The sequence below is a fragment of the Mastomys coucha genome, unplaced genomic scaffold (genome assembly GCF_008632895.1).
Source record: "Mastomys coucha isolate ucsf_1 unplaced genomic scaffold, UCSF_Mcou_1 pScaffold15, whole genome shotgun sequence".
NCBI classification, from domain to species: domain Eukaryota; kingdom Metazoa; phylum Chordata; class Mammalia; order Rodentia; family Muridae; genus Mastomys; species Mastomys coucha.
The window spans coordinates 27,530,076-27,539,172 of record NW_022196897.1 but is presented as its reverse complement, the minus strand read 5'-3'; the positions used below and the strand labels follow the sequence as shown (position 1 = coordinate 27,539,172).

The 9,097-nt window shown below is 35.4% G+C and overlaps 1 pseudogene; it reads left to right on the top strand.

Moving 5' to 3' along the window:
* Positions 1-575: 575 nt before the first annotated feature.
* LOC116091961 lies at positions 576-1,033 on the top strand (annotated as a pseudogene).
* Positions 1,034-9,097: the final 8,064 nt, after the last annotated feature.

Here is a 9,097-nt window from a genome sequence, read left to right as displayed (position 1 = left end):
GATCTTTCTACTTTTTCTATTGTTTCACTCTTCTAAAATATCTAAAAAGTATGATGGAGATGAGTTCTTTTTTATATGTAAATGTACCACATTTTCTTTATCCATTTGTGATGGTCAGTTTTATCTGAATATGACACATGCTAAAGCTATCTAAGAGGAAGGCATTTCAATTAATGGAGATATTGGCAAGCCTGTAGGCCATTTTCTTAATTAGCGATTTATGGGGAAGAACCCAACACATTGTGGGTGATATCATCCCTGGGCTGGTGGTCCTGGATTCTATAAGAAAGCATCCTGAGGAAGACATGGGGAGGAAGCCAGTAAGGGCCACTGCATCAGGTTCTGTCATGATTTCCTTTGATGATGAACACGACATGTTCATGTAAGCCATATAAGCCATTTCCTCCCAAAGTTGTTTTGGTCATGATGTTTCATCACAGCAATAGTAACCCTTGCTAAGATACCATTCATCTGTTGAGAGACATCTATATTGCTTCCAATTCTCATATGAATATTACACCTATGAACACCTAATATTTAACAAAGTCAGAAATACACATTGGAGTTCCCTCGAAATGGCGATGAATAGTCAAGGAAATTTTGATGGAAAATTTGAGGCATTATATCTCAAAGAATTAACTAAAAAACAACCATGGTGGCAGAAGTTGTTTGGACAGGAATCTGGGACATCAGCTGAAAAAGATAGTGTATCAACCAAGCTGGTAATTGGGGGTGTTACTGGATGGTGCACTGATTTCATATAGCAGAAGGTTGGAAAATTGGCTGCAACAGCTGGAGGAGATGGATTCTTTCTTCTTCAGCTGGCAAACCATACTGGATACATCAAAGTTAACTGACAAAGAGTAGAAAAAGACATGGAAAAAAGGCCAAAGAGCAGTTGAAGATTTGTAAGAATAAGCAAATACCAACTGAGGCCAAGAGCAAAGCTGAAGAGGTTGTGTCACTTGTAAAGAAGAATGTTCTAGTGACTGAAGGAGTTTTTGGAGGCTTTCTGCTTGGCATGGCATCCTAAGAACTTTACTTCATTGCTCTGTTTTTATTTTTGTGTGTTTCTTGCCAAAAGCTTCTACATTCCAACATAGGGCAATCGGTACTCCTCTTCCTCCTCTTCTTGTGTGCCTTCCTCCCTCTTGTAGCAACTCTGAATGGCTTTAATAGGCTTCTCCTGGTGCAAGGTTAATGCAGGCCTTCTCAATCTTGACACGCTGGAAGAGACAGTAGTTGTTAACTCTTTCAGTACCCTCCTTACTTGGTTGGTGTGCACCTTAGCAATGTTCCTTTTCCTCTATGTAAGATTCTTTTCCAAATTCAATTTGGAAAAGCAGCATGTACATATGACATGGAAAGGAACCAAATACATTAGCCTTTAAGCATGAAAGATTTTGGTATCTTGGTGTATGCTTTCTTTTTAAACTGGTTTTAGGTTACAAAAAGAGAAGTATTTATACTTGCTATAATTATCTTGTCAAATTGGCAGTGTAAGTACTATAACTAAGAATGTTAAATATTAAATGAACTTCTGCTAAAGTTGTATGAAGCAATATAAGTATTATATATAGTAGGTGGGTCTTTATAGAAAACAGCTATAAGAACTTCATAAAATACAATATTTAGGCAAGAATTTTAAATTTATTTCTTTTACATATGAGTACTCTATCTGTGTGTACACCTCCGTGCCAGAAGAGGGCATCAGATCCCATTACTGATGGTTGTAAGCCACCATGTGGTTACTGGGAATTGAACTTGGGACCCCTGGAAGAGTAACCAGTGCTCTTAACTGCTGAGCATCTCTCCAGTCCCTTAAGCAAGAAAATTAAAGAGATGTTCCAGACATTCAGAAGTGAGAATAGCACATGTATAATAAATTATTTTCATCAAATGCAATCTCCATCACAACTATTGTTTAAAAATAAAAGTCTATGTATATGTTACATTTTTCCATAATAGCTATTACCAGGATGTCAACTCCAACTAGAAAATCATCTTCCAGAAGCCAAGACTTCTGTCATCTTCATTGTATCCACAGGGATTACTACTTAATAGATTACAAATATTTTTGAATGTATTTATTTGTATAAAGAAAGCTCCCTGTTAAAGGTTAAATTTATCCCAAATGAATTCTTAAATATGTAGATGATCCTTTGTGCAATAGTGTATTTTTAAGGTCATACATTAAACATAATTACTTTTTGACATACCTTAACAATGACATACTTTTGAAAATCGAAACTAACAATAGATGTATAAAACTACTTAGTATTAACCTATTTGCATTTTGTCACTACATCTTGATTTTATTTGAGCCAATATAAGTTTTTTACTTGTAATACATATCAATCATCTTTCCTTATATGTTAGTATAACCTGCCTTGGTATTTTTTTCTAAAAAAAATTTAAAGATGATTTTTCATTATTTATTGTAGAAACATAAGAGAGTACAGTGATTTCCCTGAGTATCCATTGCTTTCCTATAGCAATCACGGAATTGTACTTGTTTATCAATTATTATAAAATACCTGCCATTTTATTGTTTACAATATATATTCAATACTGAAAATCTAAGATTTTTAAAAAAAAAATTTGTTTTAAAACTTTAAAAAAATCATAATACCTTTTTGTTACAGAAAAATTAATAATGGTTCTTTAATATCAGACTCATGCAGTGTTTTAAATCCCCTTTGTATGTACAGTTTATTTATTGATAACTGTGTGTCATCATCTGTCTTATAGTTCTCTGTATTCTTCTTGGAGTTGTGCCATTTATGGTGATTCTTGCTGTAGCCATGTTGTTTTTCCTGTGTTTTAACAATAGCATTGGCATGGTGGCAGCAAAAGCTACTGCAATGCCCCTTTGGTATGTGGTGGGGAGTGGTCATCTAGTACCTCTCTAGTGGGTTGGTGGCTGACTTCTTGTCATTCTGCTTTCTTTGTGACTATTAGGGGTTACAACAAAGATTAGCAGATTGGAATTCCTTCAAAAGGTTGTCATCGATAATAGTCTAGACTCAAATTCTACCCTTGTCTGAAAATCTATAAGCCTGTCCTGAAGACTCCACTTGTGTTTGTATAGAGGTGGTACAGAGGGTTATTAGTCACAATGTGCATACTTCAATTTCCAGTTTAGGTCAGTGATTACTGAAGTAGCCTCAAACATTTTGGGGAACCTCTACTGAGGCCTCATTGAGTCAGCATCTTTGTTTCATCTTAAATGGGAGATTGCTGGAGATGTAGCTCAGTGATGGAGCATTTGCCCTAGTGTTTGTGAGGCCTTGGGTTCAATCTCCAACATTGTAGGAACAGAATAGCCAAGCAGACTTGAGTTTAAATGGGAGATTAAATTTTCTGAATAAAGCAGCTAGCTGTCTTTTTATGCACAACCTAAATGATACCAGGGTGAGGCAGTTACACCATTGAATACATTTGTTTTTATTTGATTGATGTTTCAGTGGGTGTTGATGTTTCCAGTGAAAATGACACCCATAGTCCCATACAGAATGGCACTAATAGAAGGTGTGGCCTTTTTGAAAGTAGATATACCTTATTGAAGGAAGTGTGCCACTGGGAGAAGGATTGAGATTTCAGAAGATTAAGCAAGGTCTTAGTCAGGGTTTCTATTCCTACACAAACATCATGACCAAGAAGCAAGTTGGGGAGGAAAGGGTTTATTTAGCTTACTTCCACATTGCTGTTGATCACCAGAGGAAGTCAGGACAGGAACTCAAGCAGGTCAGGAAGCAGGAGCTGATGCAGAGGCCATGGAATGATGTTCCTTACTGGCTTGCTTCCCCTGGCTTGCTCAGCCTGCTCTCTTATAGAACCCAAGACTTCCAGCCCAGGGATGGCACCACCCACAATGAGCCTTCCCACCTTGATCACTAATTGAGAAAATGCCCCACAGCTGGATGTCATGGATGCACTTCCCCAACTGAAACTCTGTTCTCTGTGATAACTCCAGCCTGTGTCAAGTTGGCACACAAAACCAGTCAGTTCAGCCTAGTGGTTCATTCTTTTCCTGTTGTCTATTGATGCAGATGTAAAACTCTCAGCTCCTTCTTTCTCTAACACCATGTCTGCCTGCGTGATGCCATGCTTCCCACCATAATGATAATGGACTAAGCCAGCCTCAATTAAGTGTTTTCCTTTATAAGAAAAAAAGGAAATACATATTGGAAAAATACAGATTCTTCAACAAATAGTGATTTTAAAACTAGATGGTTTCATATAGAAAAATACAAATAGACAGATACATATTACTCTGTATAAAACTCAAATTCAGGTAGATTAGGACTTCAATATAAAAGCAGATACACTGATCAACATTACTATTTTATTTGCCAGTATCATGTTTTTATTACTGTCATTCAGTAGTACAATTTGAGGTTAGATTTTTCCAGTTTGGTGCAGTACATATTTTAAAACTATGTCCTCTAATTCTCTGTATTTCTTCAGTGTCTGTTGTCATGTCCCTATTTTCTTCTCTAACTTCATTAACTGGATCTAGTTCTCTATCTTTTCATTAATTTTCCTAAGGGTTTGTCAGTCTTATTGATTTTTTTCAAACTCTTTATTAAATTTTCTATTTTTTCTTTTTCTTATTGTGTCTGTTTTAATGATTTTAACCCTGAGTTTGATTATTTCTTGCCATCTACTGTTTTCAAGTGTGATTTCTTCTTTTTTCCAAAGCTGTCAGGTCTGCTGCTAAGTTATCAGTATAAGTTCTCTCCAATTTTGTTTTTGTTGTTAATGTAGGCCTGGTCTATCATAAACTTCCTCTTAGAATAGTTTTTACTGTGTCCTATAGTTTAGGTACATTGTGTACTTATTGTAAGAAATCATTTTATTTTCTTTCTTAGTTATTGTGATGACCCATTTTTCATTCATTAGAGACTAGTTCAGTGTCCATGAATTTGTAAGTTTTCTGCTATTTCTGTTGGTATTGATACTCAGTTATAGTCCCTGGTGGTCATAGAGGATAAAGGGTGTTACATTGATTTTCTTGTACCTATTAAAACTTCCTTTGTGGCCAAGTATGTATTCAGTTTTGGAGTAAGTTCTAGGAGGTGCAAAAAAGACCACATATTCTTTATAGGAAATGTTCTATAAATGGCTACTAGCTCCATTTTGTTTATAACTTCAGTTAGTTTCAGCTTTTTTCTGCTTATATTTTGTTTGGATGACTATTGAAGTTACTTTTACTTACCAGATGTATTTATTATCTCAGAGGCTTACTGTTAAATAAGCTTAACCTTTCTAGCTCTTTCTGAACTCTCACTAGGTGTTTCAACTCAGCTGTTCTGGCTTAAACTCCTCTCCAAGCTGACTGATTCAATTTGGCTTCTCTCAGCTTCTCAATGAATTGTTCTGCTTGCCTTTAAACAAACTGCCAATTTGTTCTAATCTTCTGGATACTTCTTATTCTCTGGCTTCAACTGTCTCTGAAGAACTGTACAGAACTGAATGAACTAAACTCTACTGCACTGCACTGCACTCATTGCACAGACTCCCAACTGAATGACTCCTCTCACTGCACTGCTCTTAAACAGCTTCTCGTTCCTTTGCTGTTCTATGTTAGGTTGTATCCTATCACTGACTCATTCTGTCATATCCTTCTCATATTTGTCCCTTTATCTGGCCCTCCTTTAACTGGACATCACTTTCAAACATGGCTGCTTCCTTCTACAAAATAATTTTACCTTAAAGGTATGTACTCAGGGTGTGTCTATGTCAGCCAGAGTTACTAAAGGAGTATGGAATGTCTACATTCCAGCTGGAACACACACCTAGGTCTTTGGTTGTAATCCCCAATAGAGCAGTCATGCTACCAGAAGAAAATTCTTGTACAGATTAACCATATATTGATGAGAACAGAGAACCAAATTCACCTATTGTCATTGTGCAACTGTCAATGTGTGGATTAACAAGTAATATTTTTATAATCAACTTGTTCATGTGTTTAGTGCATTAAAGAAATTCAATGTTTTCTTGGTAGATATTTTTATTTGGTGAATACATAGTGTTCTTCCCTACCTCTTCTGATTAGTTTTGTTTTGAAGTCAATTTTTATCACATATTAAAATGGATACTCTGGCTTGCTTTTTGGATCCATTTATTTAGAGTATCTTTTTCTAGTCTTTTACCATGAAGTGAATATCTATCCTTGATTTTAAAGTGTGTTTTTTGGATGCAGAAAAAAAGATGTATTCTGTTTTCAAATCCAATCTTAGTGTATGTCTGTTTACTGGGCAATTGAGACCACTAATATTTAAAGTTATCACTGAGCAGTGTTTCTCAATTCCTGATATTTTGTTATTATTATGTCTTTCTCCTACTGCTTTTGACTTTGTGACCTGCAGTTATTAATTTCTTGTCTTTACTTATGTCTTATCTAGGGTTTCTGTTGCTGTGATCAAACAAGATGGCCAAAACACAAGTTGGGAAGGAAAAGGTTTATTTGGTTTACACTTCCTTATTGTTTTCATCATTAAAGGAAGCCAGGGTAGGAACTCAGAGTAGAAACCTAAAGGCAGGAGCTGATGCAGAGATCATGGAAGAGTGCTCTTATTGGCTTGATTTCCCTGGCTTGCTTAGCCTTCTTCCTTAGAGAAACCAAGACTACAAATTAGGGGTCCTCCTCCAACAAACACAAATTAAGAAATTGCCTTACAGCCAGATCTTATGGAGGCATTATCCTTTCAGATAACTCTAGTTGAAGTTTCATTTATAGCACCTTTTGTTGTATTGGATTTGTAGATAGATACTGCTTAAATTTAGTTTTAGCATGCAATTTCTTTCTCTCTGTTTAGTAAGGTCAAAAGTTTTGCTGGGTATAGTAGACTGGGCTGCCATCTGTGATCTCAGAGTATATAGAACATCTTGTATAGGCCCTTCTGGATTTTAGAGTCCCCACTGTGATCTCAGGTATTATTCTAAAAATTCTACCTTTATATATTGTTTGGCCTTGCTCCCTTGACACTTTTAATTATTCATTCTTTGTTCTGCACATCTAGTGATTTGATAATTATATAGAGAGAAGTTCTTTTCTGATCCTGTCTATTTACTATTTGGTATAATTTTTATATCTAGACAAGTACATCCATATTTAGCTTAGAGAAGTTTTCTTCTATGATTTTGGTGAAAATATTTTCTTTGCCTTTGACTTATTGTATTTTTCTGCTAATGTTTAGGCTTCTGGTTTTGGAATGAGTATAATTTTTGGTTATGATATCTGCTCTTGTATTTGTTGGGTGGGTGTTTTGTGCCTCATTTTCTGTTGCCATCTCTAGTTCTTAAGGTATTTGATGGTTGTGATTTTCCTAGTAGAGAATTTTTTCTGAGATTCTTCCAGGTATGGTTTCTGGGTGGGAGAGGTTCGACGTGAAATGTGTTTCTATGTATTGGGAGATGACAGTTATGAATAAAGATGGACTAGAACAGAGGCTTTTGAGGGGGATCCATAGAAAAGAAGAAAGCAAGGTGTTCTGCTAGGATCCAATTAGTCCCTTGAAAGTGAAAAGAGGTCATAACAAGCAGTCTGCTACAGAGCTGGGGTTGTGATTGGAAGACGAGATTTGGAGGGGAGGATGGAGTGTGAAGATCTGAAGCTCACTTATGTGCTTCCCTAGCCCACTTCCTTCTCTTTAAGGATTGTCTGGTGGATTCCCAAGGAATTTTTGCTAGAGTTGGAGGCAAGGACAAAGGGAAGAAATGTTGAGAGAAAAAATCTGAATTATCTGCTGAAGATGGTGGCATGGATGGAGGGAAGGCTGTAGCATGTGGTCTTCTACAAATCTAAAAGCATAACTGAAGATTAGATGTAGAGGAGTACTAGAGGAAGATGTGAAGATCTGCAGTTAGCCTACCTGCTTTTCTGGCTAGGGTAGCCATAGTAGAAATGTGTAATGATAAAGCATGAACATATCTACCACTCCTAGTTTTATTTAGTTACGTGAAGATCTTTCTTGGCTGAGCCTTTTGGTATTTTCTATAACCAGTTTGTCATGTTCATTAGTGTCATTGTCATTCACCTTCTGTTTTGGTGGTCATTTTCATGACATTTTATAGTTATACCTTCTGATGTTGGTAAGAGACAGTCTCTCAGCAAACAGCTTTAAGCCCTTTCTCCTAACAATTTTTCACCTTCTTCCACAATGTTGATTTATATATAATGACTACTTAGCCAGAAACAGAATCACACTTTCTCCAAGACCATTCCAAATCATTTAAATCTCTTTGAAGGTTATTTAACTTGTTATGAAATGTATTACATGGTAATATGATCTATAGGAAGCACTTTTTATTCCCATTATTTTAGGTTCTTCATGATTTAGTGACATTCACAACCAGTCATGTCTTTTTAACATAGCTTTACCGCAGTTCTTCATATAAAATTAATCCAGTTGTTTTGTGTAATTATAAATCATCTGTGATGTTCTAGTCCATCAGAGCCCTGGGATACTCATTCCTCAAGAGATCAAGGAGATGCAAAGTCACAGTTCATTATTAATGACTTACTCCATATCTGTGGTCAATACAAGGTCCTCTTTTGCATGTACCTTAAGTTTTTAAATTAAATAGATTAAAAGATTAGTGTGAGTACAATGGTGTAGTGACATTTACAACCAGCCATGTATTTTTAACATAGCTTTACCACAGTTCTGACATTTTAGAAAATGTTATGATTTAGATTTAGAAGGTCAATTGGTTACATATTTTTAACATTGTACATTTACATAATATGATTTCCACTCTTTGTGTTCTGGAGTTGTCTATTGAAAGTAGTATTCAATAGTTAAAATGAGTGCTCATATGCAGATAAGTAAGCATTAGCTGTAGAGATTTGATTTCTAGTCTCAAACTTTTAATGAACTACTTATTTATGATCAATTTATTTCATATTTTTCTATTTATTTTTCTACTAAATTTCTTGTAAAATAACATTATTTGTTTAAGAAGCCCAAACTCATTGACAAATTACTACTAGAAGCTTGACACAGTTCAAAAGATTAATAGCTTTTAAGTCCTTTTGTAGTTTAAATAACAGACCAATTTTTTTTTTTTTTTTTTTTTTTTTTTTTTT